Source organism: Carcharodon carcharias, chromosome 27, assembly GCF_017639515.1.
Source record: "Carcharodon carcharias isolate sCarCar2 chromosome 27, sCarCar2.pri, whole genome shotgun sequence".
Taxonomy (NCBI): Eukaryota; Metazoa; Chordata; class Chondrichthyes; order Lamniformes; family Lamnidae; genus Carcharodon; species Carcharodon carcharias.
In genome coordinates, this window is record NC_054493.1 from 12,175,077 (window position 1) to 12,189,909 (window position 14,833).

The 14,833-nt window shown below is 44.6% G+C and overlaps 1 pseudogene; it reads right to left on the reverse strand.

Moving 5' to 3' along the window:
- Window positions 1–6,680: 6,680 nt before the first annotated feature.
- On the reverse strand, window positions 6,681–6,957 carry LOC121270248 (annotated as a pseudogene).
- Window positions 6,958–14,833: the final 7,876 nt, after the last annotated feature.

The window sequence follows — 14,833 nt, forward strand, 5'->3', positions numbered from 1 at the left end:
TGATTCCTTGTAAGATAGCTGGAGTTAATCATTTCATCAGCACGGATGTAGTGTCTAGTGAAATACCATTAATGTTGAGCAGACCCTTGATGAAGAAAGCGCAAATGAAGCTGGACATGGAAAATGACAAGGCCATTGTATTTGGAAAACCTGTGGATTTACAATTTATGCAATCTGGACACTATTGTATTCCTTTAATGAAACCTAATTTTTCTACTAAGGAGATTAAAGGAGTGTTATTAGCATCAGGGATAGGAATTTGGAAGACAAAAAGCAAATTGTGTTAAAATTACATCGCCGGTTTTCCCACCCTTCTTTGCAAAGATTAAAAATTTTGCAAAGGGATGCATGAATAAGGGATAGAGAGTACGCTAAACTTATACAGGAGATAAGCGATAGATGTGATACCTGTAAGAAATACAGAAGGACACCATCACAGCTGATAGTGAGTCTACCTTCAGTGACGGATTTCAATGAAAGTTATGGCGATGGAATTAAAGATATGGGATAAAGAAAAGAACATTTTTATTTTACATTTTGTAGATTTGGCAACAAGGTTTAGCCAGTCAACAATTGTATACAGTAAAGAAGAGAAAATAATTGTGGATCAGGTAATGGAGAAGTGAAAAGGGACCGGATTGGGACCGCCAGTGAAATTCCTCTCAGATAATGGGGGGGAATTTGCTAACAACGAGTTTTGGGATATGTGCGGAAACATGAATATAATAGCTATGAATGCTGAGCTGAAAGCCTCTTCAGTAATGGAGTGTGTGACAGGAATCATGCAGTTATAAATGAGATGCTTCATAAAATATTGGCGGATAGACCAAGCTGTAAATTAACATCTGCTCTAGCATGGGGTGTCCATGCCAAGAATTCAGTGCAGATGTTTGGGGGCTGTAGTCCATATCAGATGGTTTTTGGTAGAAACCCAAAGACTTCTTCAGTCCTGAGTGATCATCCCCCAGCTTGGGAGGGAACTATGATTAGCTGTACCTTGTCTGAGCATCTAAATGCACTACATGTAAGTGGAAGCGCATTCCTTAAAACCAAAGTTTCAGAAAGAATCTGGTGAGCTCTGAGACACAATGTATGACCATCGGAAACAATTTTCAATCTGGGAGAATTGATATACTATGAGAGAGAAGGACTTAACGAATGGAAAGTCCCGGGAAAGATTATCGGTAAAGATGGTTAAAACAGTAATTTACAACATGGGAACCAGTCTATTCGGGTGCTCTCATCAAGGTTATTTAGCGCAGACTACAAATTTGCAGGCTCAGAAAGTGTAGGAAGGAACAAGGAACCATATGTTTCTCATACCCATATGTTGCATGATTGTGAAGACCAGGTAGCTGAAGTTGACTGGGTATTTGAAGATGGAAACAGTAATTTGGACAAAGAAGATGAAGTGATTTGTCCCAGAGGACAACTGTCGAAAGCTGGCACTAAAGTTACATACTTGCCAGAAGGGGCTAGTCAATGGCTAATGCAACAGTTGTAGATAGAGCAAGGAAGGCCACTGGAAAATATAAAAACTGGTTAAATGTACGGGATAAAGGACCAGAGGTTAGGTCTATGGATTGGAAACAAGAAGTACAAAAATGGAAGGCACGGAAACGCAGTATCAGTCCAGACAGTGAGTCTGGGAGTGAACATGCCTCTCAGAAGAGATCGCCAACTGTTGAAAGAACATCCATAAATGGGAGAGGGAGACCAAACAGTAACAGTCCAGAGCATTATAGAAGGCAGGATAGAGGGCGTAGCTTAACATGGTCAAGGAGTATGGCACAGACTGGTAACGCTACAAGGAGCAGAAGCCCATGTGATTGAGAAGTCTTAGTAGCTTCAAACAAGTTAGACAATAAATTAATAAAGGATGCCAAACAGCAAGAACTACACAGTTGAAAAGAATTTGGGATATACACAGAGGTGTCAGATAGGGGACGACCAGCTCTGTCTCAGATGGATATGCATGGAAAATCTGCTTCCTAATGCGACTTATAAAGCTAAAGCCAGGCTAGTGGCATGAGGGCTTGAAAATAAACTGGGTGACCAGGATATCAGAGTAGATTCACCTTGGGCAGGGAAAGTTATGCTGAAAATCTTTTTAGCTCTATCAGCTACAAATGTTTGGGAATGTGAGTCCATTGATATTAAAGCTGCTTTATTGCAGGGACACCAACTTCTAAGGGAAGTTTTCCTCCATCCACTAAAAGAGGCACCAAATGCAGAAGGGACTCTGGAAGAGAAATGAAAGCCTATACAGTTTAAATGTCACCTTCAGAGTTTGGCATTTCTCAGTGAGGTCAGTTTTGTTAAAGTTGATATGTCTTCAGTTGGAAGCAAACCCGGAAATGTTTTATTGACACCATGAAGGGAACTTGCAGACATCTTTATGATGCATCTGGATTATTTTTTTGTGGGGTGATAGTAGCAAATTTGAAACCGTTGTCATTAATGGGCTCAGAATGGAGTTTAAAATTAGAAGTCAGACTTTTGTAGCATTTAAGTACATTGGATTGGAAATCAGGCAGAGAGGATCACACATCCTTTTACATCAGCAATCCTACTTAGAGAACATCAATCCCATTGCAATTAGTCATGGTAGGGTCTCCCAGAAAGATACAGCAGCTTCTGAAACGGGAAAAAAGGAACTCAGACGTCTAATTGGGAAACTCAATTGGCTAGGCAAACAAACAAGGCCAGATGTCAGTTTTGACATTTTGGAATTGAGCACTAAACTGAACAATCCGAAGGTTGAAGAAATCATTCGGGAAAACAAAACATTGGCAAAATTAAAAATGGAGCAGTGTGTTTTGAAATTCCCATCTTTGAGTGATGTTAGAAAAATGAAACTGATTGTGTTCAGTGATGCATCTCAAGTCAATCTGTGTGATGGATTTTCGAGTGCGGGAGGATTTGATATTTCTCATGGAGAAAAAGTCAAATGCTGCCCTTTGGCACAGGAATCTTAAAAGATACGAAGAGTTGTAAAAAGTGCGTTAGCAGCAGAGACTCTCACCTTTGTTGAGGCAGTGTGTGGCATCCGTTATATCAAAGATACTGGCAGAAGTTTTAAATGGAAAAGGGTATTCAGGAACAGCACCTATCGAATATCTTGTAGATAATAAGTCACTCTGGGAAAATATTCACTCTACAACGTGCGTTAATGAGAAGAGATTGCGAATTGACATTGCAAGCTTAAAACACATGCTCGAGAATAAGGAGATTGCCAAGTTCAAATGGATTGATAGCAGCTACCAATTATCTGACTGCTTCACCAACAAAGGAGCGAGCTCCAAGAAGTTACTAGAGATCCTCAAAGAGTGACATGTTTTTCTTTAAGAAAAACATACTCCTTTTCAGTGGACATATCTAAACATGTGTAGTTTTTTTTTAAGGAGGGGAATAAGGTGAATTTATTGAATGAAAAAATATATATTGATGTTTGTTAGTACTATTTTTTGTGTGATTATATAAACTTAAGGATTACTTTCTTTATAAGAAGGGAATCTGTTAGGGAAGTAAACAGTTAAAGAAGTTCAGTTGCTAATTATTAGGTTGTTTAACTAAGTACCCATTTGGTTGTACAAAAGGGTTAACAGCTGAGACTAGTGGGGGCTGTGGAGAGTTTTATGACAAACAATAAAACTCTGTCAGAAGGAGTCTGTCTTGGTTTCGGTCTTCATTTCTAAACAACTGTTGGAGCTCAACAGAAATGATGTATAACACAGAAAATTCTGAGGCTAAAGATAATTATAATGATCATGCTGAAGGAATTGTACTAGTCACAAGGAGTTTTGGTCCGGTCTAATGATGAATATCTTAGTCACAGACAAATTCAACTGTGCTGTGTTAGATAGTGACTGCACCTCGACAGTATGTGGATCAGATTGGTGAAAATGTTATTCAGACTGAATCATGGTGAAGATAGACACAAGGTTAAGGAGAATGAAAGTTATCCTTGTTTCGATTTGGTAATGTCACACATTGTCCTGAATCTTAAATTGGACTCTGATTATTAATATAATAGGATTTCATTATTGATGCAGTGGGATTCTGATTGTCAACCGAACAATATCCTGATTATTGATACATTATGATCCAGATTATTAATACATTATTACCCTGATTCTAAATACATTATGATCCTGATTATTAATATATTGCGATCCTGATTATTAATACATTGTGACCCTGATTATTGAAAAAATCAGCTTTCCAGAAAAAAAATGAACACTGACCTTTTCACAAGCTTTTTTTGCAGCAACAATTGTGCTTCAATTGGGTCGCGCCCAACAACAACAAAAAACTGTGAGGATTTAAAGGGGCCTCACAGCTGTCAGGAAGCAGTTGGAACTCCTCAGCAGCCATTGCTGCCACAGAGCTCGCAAAACCAAAATCTCATATCTGATCCCACTGGGGGTCACAGACCCTCAGTTTGGGAAGCCTGACTTATACTGAGACTATAAAATGGGAATGGTGCTTTTAAATCTCTTGTCACAGTCTAAGCATTTAAACCCTCTCCAGTATGAACTCACTGGTGTGTTCGGAGGCTGGTTAACCGAGTGAATCCCTTCCCATAAATGGAGGTGAACAGCATCTCCCTGGTGTGCATGTGCTGATGACTTTCTAACACAAATGAGTGATTGAATCCCTTCCCACCATCCCCATATTAACCTGGTTTCTCCCCAATGTGACTGTGCTTGTGTCTTGACAGGCCAGATGATCGGTTGAAACTTCGCTCCAGGGATATGGGGAAACAGTGGGGGAATGGGATTAACTGGATTGCTCTTTGAAAGGGCCAGTGCACATTCAATGGGCCCAAAAATCTTCAGCTGCTTCATCAATGACCTTCCTTCCATCATAAGGTCAGAAGTGGGGAAGTTCGCTGATGATTGCACAATGTTCAGCACCTTTTGCGACTCCTCAGATACTGAATCAGTCCATGTCCAAATACAGCAAGATCTGGACAGTATCCAGGCTTGGGTTGACAATTGGCAAGTAACATTCGCGCCACACAAGTGCCCAGCATTGATCATCTCCAGCATGAAAGGATTTAACCATCTCCCTCTTGACATTCAATGACATTACCATCACTGAATTCCCAACTATCAACATCCTGGGTGTTGCCATTGACCAGCAATTGAACTGGACTAGCCAAATAAATACTGTGGCTGCAAGAACAGGTCAGAGGCTAAGAATCCTGTGGTGAGTAACACACCTCCTGACTCCCCAAAGTCAGGAGTGTGATAGAACATTCTTCACTTGCCTGTTTGAGTGCAGCTCCAATGACACCCAAGAAGCTTGACACCATTAAGGATAAAACAGCCTGCTTGATTGGCAACAATACCACAAGCATTCACTCCCTCCACAACCGATGAACAGTGGCAGCAGTGTGCACCATCCATAGGATGCACAGCAGGAACTCACATAGGCTCCTCAGGCAGCATCTTCCAATCCCATGACTGCTACCATCTAGAAGGACAAGGGCAGCAGATAAATGGGAACACCACCACCTGGAAGTTCCCCTCCAAGCCACTCAACATCCTGACTTGGAAATATATCACCGTTCCTTCACTGTTGCTGGGTCAAAATCCTGGAACTCCATCCCTAACAACACTGTGGGTGTGCCTACACCACAGGGACTGCAGCTGTTCAAGAAGGCAGCTCAGCACCACCTTCTCAAGGGCAATTAGTGTTGGGCAATAAACGCTGGCCTAGCCAGCAATGCCCACATCCCATCAATGAATAAAAATAAAAAGCTGCCTGGTTTAAATTTCAAACAATGCTTGAGTGCAAGACAAAAAGCTTAGACATTTCTCTTTTCAGCAATACTCAAGTTCTGTACTACCAAGCAACTATTCCTGTGTTTGTGTGTGTAAATGTGGTCCTCTGTTTGTGTCTGTGTGGTTTTGCATTCATAGTTGTGTGAGTGTGTGTGTGTGTGTGTGCAGGTCTCTGTGTATGGATGCGTGTGTGTGTGTGCTGCTTCTCAATAGCTGTAACACAAACCTTCCTCTGTTTAAGCAGATAATGTGGCTCCTGAGATCTCCAGCTGAGTAATTTGAATGGTACCATTCAGAGGATCTTCATCCATGGCAAAACCAGAGGCTGACAGCATGCTGTGTAAAATCTGACACCGATACAACCAGGCCCCATTTCTCCTGGAATAAAATGAAGTGTCTGCTATAATAGATAACATATGAAATGTCTGCTGCTTTCCAGATCCCTTCCTTTCCCTTCACTACTGTCCTTGGATAGTTCACAAATTCCTTGTGCACATTATCCTCCAACACATCTATGATCTCCACTTTAAATGTTTCCATCGGTCCTAACTACAGGAATCAGTTCTGAAATACTGTCACTCTGGTTTTAAGGCTCCCTAGAGTAATACACTGATCTAGATCTCCCCCACTTCCAACCTGCCTCCCTCAGCACCAATCTATTTCTTTCTGAGTTCCAGATTTTAACACCCAAACTAGAAAACATATATCATTTAACCCCTTTAAACTTGATTCAGCACATCCTCTCCACACATACCCAAAGAGTTTGTCTCTGAGGTCAGTTGTTCCTTTACAGTTTGTGTTTTTTTTTTTGCCTTTGCATTTAAAATTTTATTAACAAGTTTGAGGACACATAAGCCTCTGGAAGAGGTCAGACTCCACAGCCAGTGCTCACTGATCCTTCAGTTCCCACAGACAGTGAATTGCAGACTTTATTATAACGGCAGAGGTGGTGTTGTAGGCCCAAACTCCTCCAGCTACTGTTTTCATGCAAAATCCACAATGCCAGATACCGACTGCCCTCCGCTTCATTTTTGTTTTCCCACAGAATGAGCAGGTGCAGTTGGCGTGTCGGCTGATCTCAATCTTTCTCACCATCTTTCGGAGTGAGGCTCCATAATGGGTTCCATAACCCACAATCCCCCACCTTCTTGGTGCGCTTCGCCATCTTCCTTGTTCTGAATGATGACAGTATTAACCTTCTCCTTAACCTATCCATTACCCTTCTGCAGGTTTATTTATTGAAATCAAGGACTCTCCTTGTTCTAATGGTGACATTCCCTATCTGTCCAGTTATTCCTGAAAGTCAGACCTTTAATTGTTTCTACATTGTTTCATCATGTTACCTTCATTGTTTCAGTAACAAATGTTGAAATGTTTGCTCCACACCCACAGGGTTTCATCTGTTTAAAGCCACAAACAGAGAAGTCCAGTTTTCTCCTGGAGTTTGAGACAAAATGATGCAGAGTTTCAGCCAATGAAGGAGATCCGGGCCCAACCCCGCCCCCTCATTCACTCCAATTGGTTGGAGGACCGGGCGCTCACGCTCGGTCCTCCAGCCCCGCCCCCTCTTCCTATTGGCCCAGTGCGGCCTTCGATCAGGCGGGCATTGTGAGCTGGAGCATGCGCAGTGTGGGTGATGGAAGAGAGTTGAGGTGATTTGTGTCGAAATTCCCGGGCGGTAAAATACTGCCGGGTGGGTCATGAGGGCGAGATGGAGCCGGCAAGTGGGCTGGGAGGCTTCACAAACGCCCTGTGAGGGCCCCAAGCCTCGTATACGAGGCTCGGATACGACATTTGAACCGGCTGCAGCTGCTCGGGTCATTACCCGAGACAGGGCCCGAGTTAACGGCCGCCACCTTTATCAGGGACAGTGTGCAGCCGGGGCACCTGCGGAGACAATGGAGGAGTTATGGGCTCAGCCCCGCCCCTCATTGGAGGACCAGCCGTTCTCGTTCGGTTCGCCAGCCCTATCCCCTTTTCCTATTGGTCCGTTATTCCCGTCAATCACTGCCCGGGCATTGTGAGCTGGAGCAACCGTTATGAATAATTATCAGCTCCTGGTTTGCAGCTGCGGGGCTTCTCCGTCCCGGGAACAGGCCCAGGTTAACGGCCGCCATCCTGGGTCAGCGAGTGGAGGATGGTTCACATCAGAGGATGGGGAAGGGAGGGGGCGGGGACAATAAATAAAAGGTTACACTTTGGGCTCAAATCAGTGAGGAATCTGATCTGTGGGAAGAAAGGAAACCCTGGGAGGTGGGTGGGGAGGATTCAGAAACACCAGCTGGAGGCCCCAAACCCCCAGTAAGTACCAGCAGGTCCCGCGTTTGCAGCTCCGGGACTTTCAACTTTCTGTGCGGCCATCTTGGTGAAGCAACAAAGAGTGGGCGGGGCTTCAGGGTCCCAGTGACCAGGAAAATGATTGATTCATTGATTCTATTCTCACACTGCACGGAGGGGCTTGAAAACTGAACCCAGCCAGAGTCGAGGGAGAAAACTGGGAGAAGAGCAAGGGATGGTGGAGATGATGTGATGGGTTTGGCAGGGTGAGCAACTCTCACAGAGGTAATTAAGGGACAGCCTGTCATGGGGTCCGTACGTGTGCGTTGAGGGAGGCTGTTGAGTGGGGTGCTGCTAGAGCTGTGAGGGTCGGTGGGGATTAGGTTTGCCTGCCAGAACTGATTGAATAAGGTTCAGTGCAGGTCCAATCGATGGGACAAACAGCATCCTTGCACTATGCAGCCTGGGGCAGTTAACACAAATAGGGAGAATCCGATAAAACACTGAACAGTTGGTAACCCTGAGTTTGGATTCCAGCAAAGGGAGGGGGAAAGTGTGTGGAATGACGATTTATTGCTTTTTAGGAACATGAGGAAAACATGCTCCATAGAAACTAGAATTGTCTGTTCTGAATTTCTATCCTGTACTGACAGTGCTGATGTTTGTAAACTCCTTTTACAGGATATTTGAAAGGGAGGATCTACTGACATGGAAGTGGGCAATCTGGAGAGACACAAAAACACCCGCACCATAGAGAAACCGTGGAAATGTGGGGTCTGTGGGAAGGGTTTCAGGTCTCCATCCCAGCTGGAAAGTCATCAACGCACTCACACTGGGGAGAGACCGTTCACCTGCTCCATGTGTGGGAAGGGATTTAATCGATCATTCAACCTTCTCATACACCAGTGAATTCACACTGGGGAGCGACCATTCACCTGCTCTGTGTGTATGAAGGGATTCAGCAGTTCATCTCATCTAAAACACAAGCGTGGTCACACTGGCAAAAGGCCATTCACCTGCTCCGTGTGTGGGAAGGGGTTCAATAATTCATCTGACCTTCTGACACACCAGTGAGTTCACACGGGGGAGAGGCCATTCACCTGTTCCATGTGTGGGAAGAAATTCACTCAGTCACAAAACCTAATGAGACACCATTGAGTTCACAAATAACTCCTGGAGGTGGATTCTCTTGTTATTGCAGTTGTTAATCACATCCAGGTCTGAACCTTGTTCATTCGGATAGTTTGCATTTGTTTCTGCTGCTGTTTATAACCCCAATAACTGGCTGGAGCTAACTGTTCAGGAATTTGTCTTTCAAGTTCAGAGGAGACGAATTGATCAGCCAGAGTCTAACTGAATGGCAGAGCAGGCTCGAAGGGCTGAATGACCTACTCCAGTTGATAAAAGATGGTTGGATAGGTATGATCTCATTCTTATCGAATAATGTGCAATGAGAGAGTTCAAGGTGTCCATTTGGCCCTCAGATTATTTAACTGTGTACTGTGACTTGGAGTTGATGAAGCATCTGTCAGGCTGTGTTTATACTACATTCCTAGCCCATCTACCAAGGCACATCTCATACTGAGCCAGAGGAACTGCTGCTTCCAACTATTGGGGTGTTACACCACGGAATTGACCATTTACCTTGGCAAAATATGTGTATTTCAATTTTTGGATGGAAATGATGGTAGTGTTCTGGGGACCAAATTGGAGTCACAAGCACAGAGGTATGGGGAATTTACCCATTAATTTATGGATTGTTAACACAGCTGTGAAGGGATGTGGAACTTTTTACTGTGGCTAAGGTGCTATATGCAGCATGCTATAGTTACTGTTGACAGGGGTGCCATTCAATTCCCTGTTAACTTGTGGATACATTCAGAATGCAGAAACGCTGTTCACCAGCTGCGTGTGGAAAGGGATTCACTCGGCATTCTATTTACTGACACACCAGGAGAGCACTATGACAGAGGACCCGTGCACTAACTTTCTGAAACATAATCTCAGAATTGTTACGGTGCAGAAGGAAACTATTCGGCCCATCGTGTCTGCAGGGCTCTCCAAATAAGCATTGACTGAGCACCATTCTCCTGCCTTTTTCCCACACCCTTGCACATTGTTTCTATTCAAATAATCATCTACTGCCCTCTTGAATGCCTCAATTGAACCTGCCTCCCTCACACTTCCAGACAGTGCATTCCAGACTCGAACCACACGCTGTGTGAAGAAGTTTTTTCTCACGTCACATTTGCTTCTTTTGCAAATCGCTTTAAATCTGTGTCCTTTCATTCTCGATCCTTTTACAAGTGGGAAGAGTTTCTCCCTATCAATTCTATCCAGCCCCCTCATGATTTTGAACATTTCTATCAAATATCCTCTTACCCTACTCTCCAAGGAGAGCAGTCCCAACCTCTAACTTCGTAACTGAAGTTTCTCATCCCTGGCACCATTCTTCTGCACTCACTCCAATGCGTTCACATCCTTCATATAGTGTGGTGCCCAGAACTGTACACAGTACTTCAGCTGAGACCTAACTAATGTCTTATATAAGCTCAGCATAACCTACTTGCTCTTGTAGCCTATGCCCCTATTGTTTAAGCTCAGGATACTGTATGCTTTATGAACTGCACTCTCCACCTGTCCTGCCACCTTTAATGATTTATGCACATAAACATCCAAGTCCCTCTGCTCCTGCACCCCCTGAAGAATTGTATCCTTTATTTCATATTGTCTCTCCATGTTCTTCCTACCAAAATGCCACATCCCGTCGTGAATGGTGGTGGACAATTAAACAACTCACTGGAGGAGGAGGTTCCACAAATATCACTATCCTTTATGATGGAGGAGCCAAGAACATCAGTACAAAAGATGAGGCTGGCGCATTTGCTACAATCTTCAGCCAGAAGTGCCAAATGGATGATCCATCTTGGTCTCCTCCGGAGGTCCCGAGCATTACAAATGCCAGCCTTCAGCCAATTCTATTCACTCCACTTGATGTCAAGAAACGGCTGAAGGCACTAGATACTACAAAGGCTATAGGCCATGTCAACATTCCGGCAACAGTACTGAAAACTTGTGCTCCAGAATTTGCTGCGCCCCTAGCCAAGCTGCTCCAGTACAGCTATAACACTGGCATCTACCTGGCTATGTGGAAAATTGCCCAGATATGTCCTGTGCACAAAATGCAGGACAAGTCCAACCCAGATAAGTACTGCTCCATCAGTATACTCTCGATCATCAGTAAAGTAATGGGGGAGGGGGGGTCATCAACAAGCGGCACTTGCTTGGCAATAACCTACTCATTGACGTCCATTTTGGGTTCCGCAAGGGCCACTCAGCTCCTGACCTCATTACAGCCTTAGTTCAAACGTGGACAAAACAGCTGAATTCCCAAGGTAAGGTGAGAGTGACTGCCTTTGACATCAAGGCCGCATTTGACCAAGTGTAGCATCAATGACCCCAAGCAAAAGTGAAGTCAATGGGAATTATGAGCAAAACTCTCCGCTGGTTCGAGTCATAGCTAGCACAAAGGAAGATGATTCTGGTTGTTGGAGGTCAGTAGTCTAGTGTCTTCGGCCCAACCATCTTCAGCTGCTTCAGCAATGACCTTTCTTTCATCATAAGGTCAGAAGTGGGGATGTTCACTGATGTTTGCACAAAGTTCCGCGACTCTTCTGGACAATATCCAGGCTTAGGCTGACAAGTGCCAGGTAATGACGATCTCCAAAAAGAGATCATCCAACCATTTCCTCTTGATGTTTAACGGCATTACCATCACTGAATCCCCCACTATCAACATTCTGCGGGTTACCATTGACCAGAAACTGAACTGGACTAGCCATATAAATGCTGTGGCTACAAAAGCAGGACAGAGGCTAGGAATCATGCGAGAAGTAACTCACCTCCTGACTCCCCAAAGCCTGTCCACCATCTACAAGGTACGAGTCAGGAGTGTGATGGAATACATCCCACTTGCGTGAATGAGTGCAGTTCCAACAACACTCAAGAAGCTTGACACTGTCCAGGACAAAGCAGCCCAATTTATTAGCTTCACATCCACAAATATTCACTCCCTCTACCACCAACACACAGTAGCTGCAGTGTGTACCATCTACATGATGCACTGCAGGAATTCACCAAGGGTCCTTCAACAGCACCTTACAAACCCACAACCACTACCATCTGGAAGGACAAGGGCAACAGCTAGATGGGAACACCACCACTTGAAAGTTCCCCTCCAAGTCACTCACCATCCTGACTTGGAAATATATCACTGTTCCTTCACTTTCGCTGGATCAAGATCCTGGAACTCCCTTCCTAACAGCACTGTGGGTGTACCTATGTCACATGAAGTGCAGCGGTTCAAGAAGGCAGCTCACCACCACTTTCTCAAGAGCAACTAGGGATGGGCAATAAATGCTGCCCCAGCCAGTGATTCCCACATCCTGTGAATGAATAAAACAAAAATCACCTCACACTTCTCCACAACGAACATCATCTGCCAAGCACATCATCTGCCACCTATCTGTCCACTCCACAAACTTGCCTACGTCCTTTTGAAGTTCAACATTGTGCTCCTCAAAGTTTACAATGCTTCCAAGTTTCCTATCATCCCCCAATTTTGAAATTATCTGAACTCTGGCTGCAATTCCAATCGAATCACAAAACGTTATTTAGTATTTACAAAGCCTGACATTTAATGGCGGTGATAATACCCACCATTCCCCGGGGCCCAAAATGTGCCCTATCTTCAGGACAGGAGACACCGCGCTGGGCGGGGCTGTGACCGGAGCATGCGCTGTTTGATTGTTGAAAATGGACGCCGGCAGTTCGATTGGATCAACATCAGGTGAGAAACGTCAAGGGAGGAGCGGAGCCGGCGGGCGGGCGGAGAGGAATGGAACCCGTGTGGGGAGAGGTGGCGGCAGGAAGGCTTCTTAAACACCCTGTTTAAGCTTCAGACCTCGCAGAACAAACTCCCGGTCCCGCATTTACGCACAGCGGGCGGCAGCTCCGAGCTCCTGCAAGACCCGGGTTTATGAGGGGAGGGCAATGTGCAGATGGGCGCATGCGCGGTCATCCCTGTCCCTGTCAGCAGCAGAGAATGTTGTAAATTTCTATCCTGGGGTCATAGAGGTCGACAGCACAGAAAAAGGCCCTTCGGCCCATCGAGTCTGCGCGGGTCAAACAAAAGCTTGCCATTTTAACACTCCACCCTGCTCTCTTGCCCACGTGTCTGTCCTTGGCTTGCTGCATTGTTCCAGTGAAGCCCAACGCAAACTGGAGAAACAACACCTCATCTTCTGACTAGGCACTTTACAGCCTTCTGGACTGAATATTGAATTCAACAACTTTAGGTCTTGAGCTCCCTCCTCCATCCCCATCCCCTTTCTGTTTCCCCCTTCCTTTTTTTTCCAATAAATTATATAGATTTTTCTTTTCCCACCTATTTCCATTATTTTTAAATATTTTTAAATCTTTTATGCTCCCCCCACCCTCACTAGAGCTATACCTTGAGTGCCCTACCATCCATTCTTAATTAGCACATTCGTTTAGATAATATCACCAACTTTAACACCTATGTGTTCTTTTGTTCTGTTGTTTGTGACATCTTTTGATGATCTGCTTCTATTATTGCTTGTTTGTCCCTACAACCACACCAACCCCCTCCACTTCTCTCTCTCTCCCCCCACAATACCTAATTCAAATCCCATTTTCCAGCACTAGGCCCATAGCCTTATATGCCATGGTATCGCAAGTGCACATCCAAATTAAATGTTATGAGGGTGTCTGCCTCTACCATCCTTTCAGGCAGTGAGTTCTAGACTCCCACCACCCTCTGGGTGAAAAAAATCCTTCCCCGCATCCCCTCTAAACCTCCTGCCCCTTACTTTAAATCTCTGCCCCCTGGTTATTGATCCCTTCACCAAGGGGAATAGTCCTTTCCTGTCTACCCTATCTATGCCCCTCATAATTTTATACACCTCAATCATGTCCCCCCTCAATCTCCTCTGCTCCAGGGAAAATAACCCCAGTTTATCCAATCTCTTCTCATAACTAAAACACTCTAGCCCAGGCAACATCCTAGTAAATCTCCTCTGCACTCCGTCTAGTGCAATCACATTCTTCCAGAACTGCAATACTCTTAACTGTGGCCTAACCAGCATTTTATACAGTTCCAGCATAACCTCCCTGCTCATATATTCTGTGCCTCAGCTAATAAAGGCAAGTATCCCATATGCCTTATCTACTTGTTCCGCTACCTTAAGGGACCGGTGGACGTGCACACCAAGGCCCCCCTGATCCTCGGTACTTCCTATGGTGCTACCATTCATCATACATTCCTATGCCTTGTTTGTCCTGCCCAAGTGCATCGCCTCAAACTTATCTGGATCAAATTCCATTTGCCACTGATCAGCCCATCTGACCAGCCCGTCTATATCCTCCTGCAATCTAAGGCTATCCTCCTCACTATTTACCACCCCACCAATTTTCGTGTCATCCATGAACTTATTGATCAACCCTCCTACATTCAAGTCTAAATCGTTTATATATACCGCAAACAGCTAGAGACCCAACACTGATCGCTGTGGAACCCCACTGGACACAGGCATTCAGTCACAAGAACACCCCTCGACCATCACCCTCTGCTTCCTGCCACTCAGCCAATTCTGGATCCAATTTGCCAAATTGCCTTGGATCTTACCTTCATTATCAGTCTCCCATGTGGGACCTTATCAAAAGCCTTGATGAAGTCCAAGTCG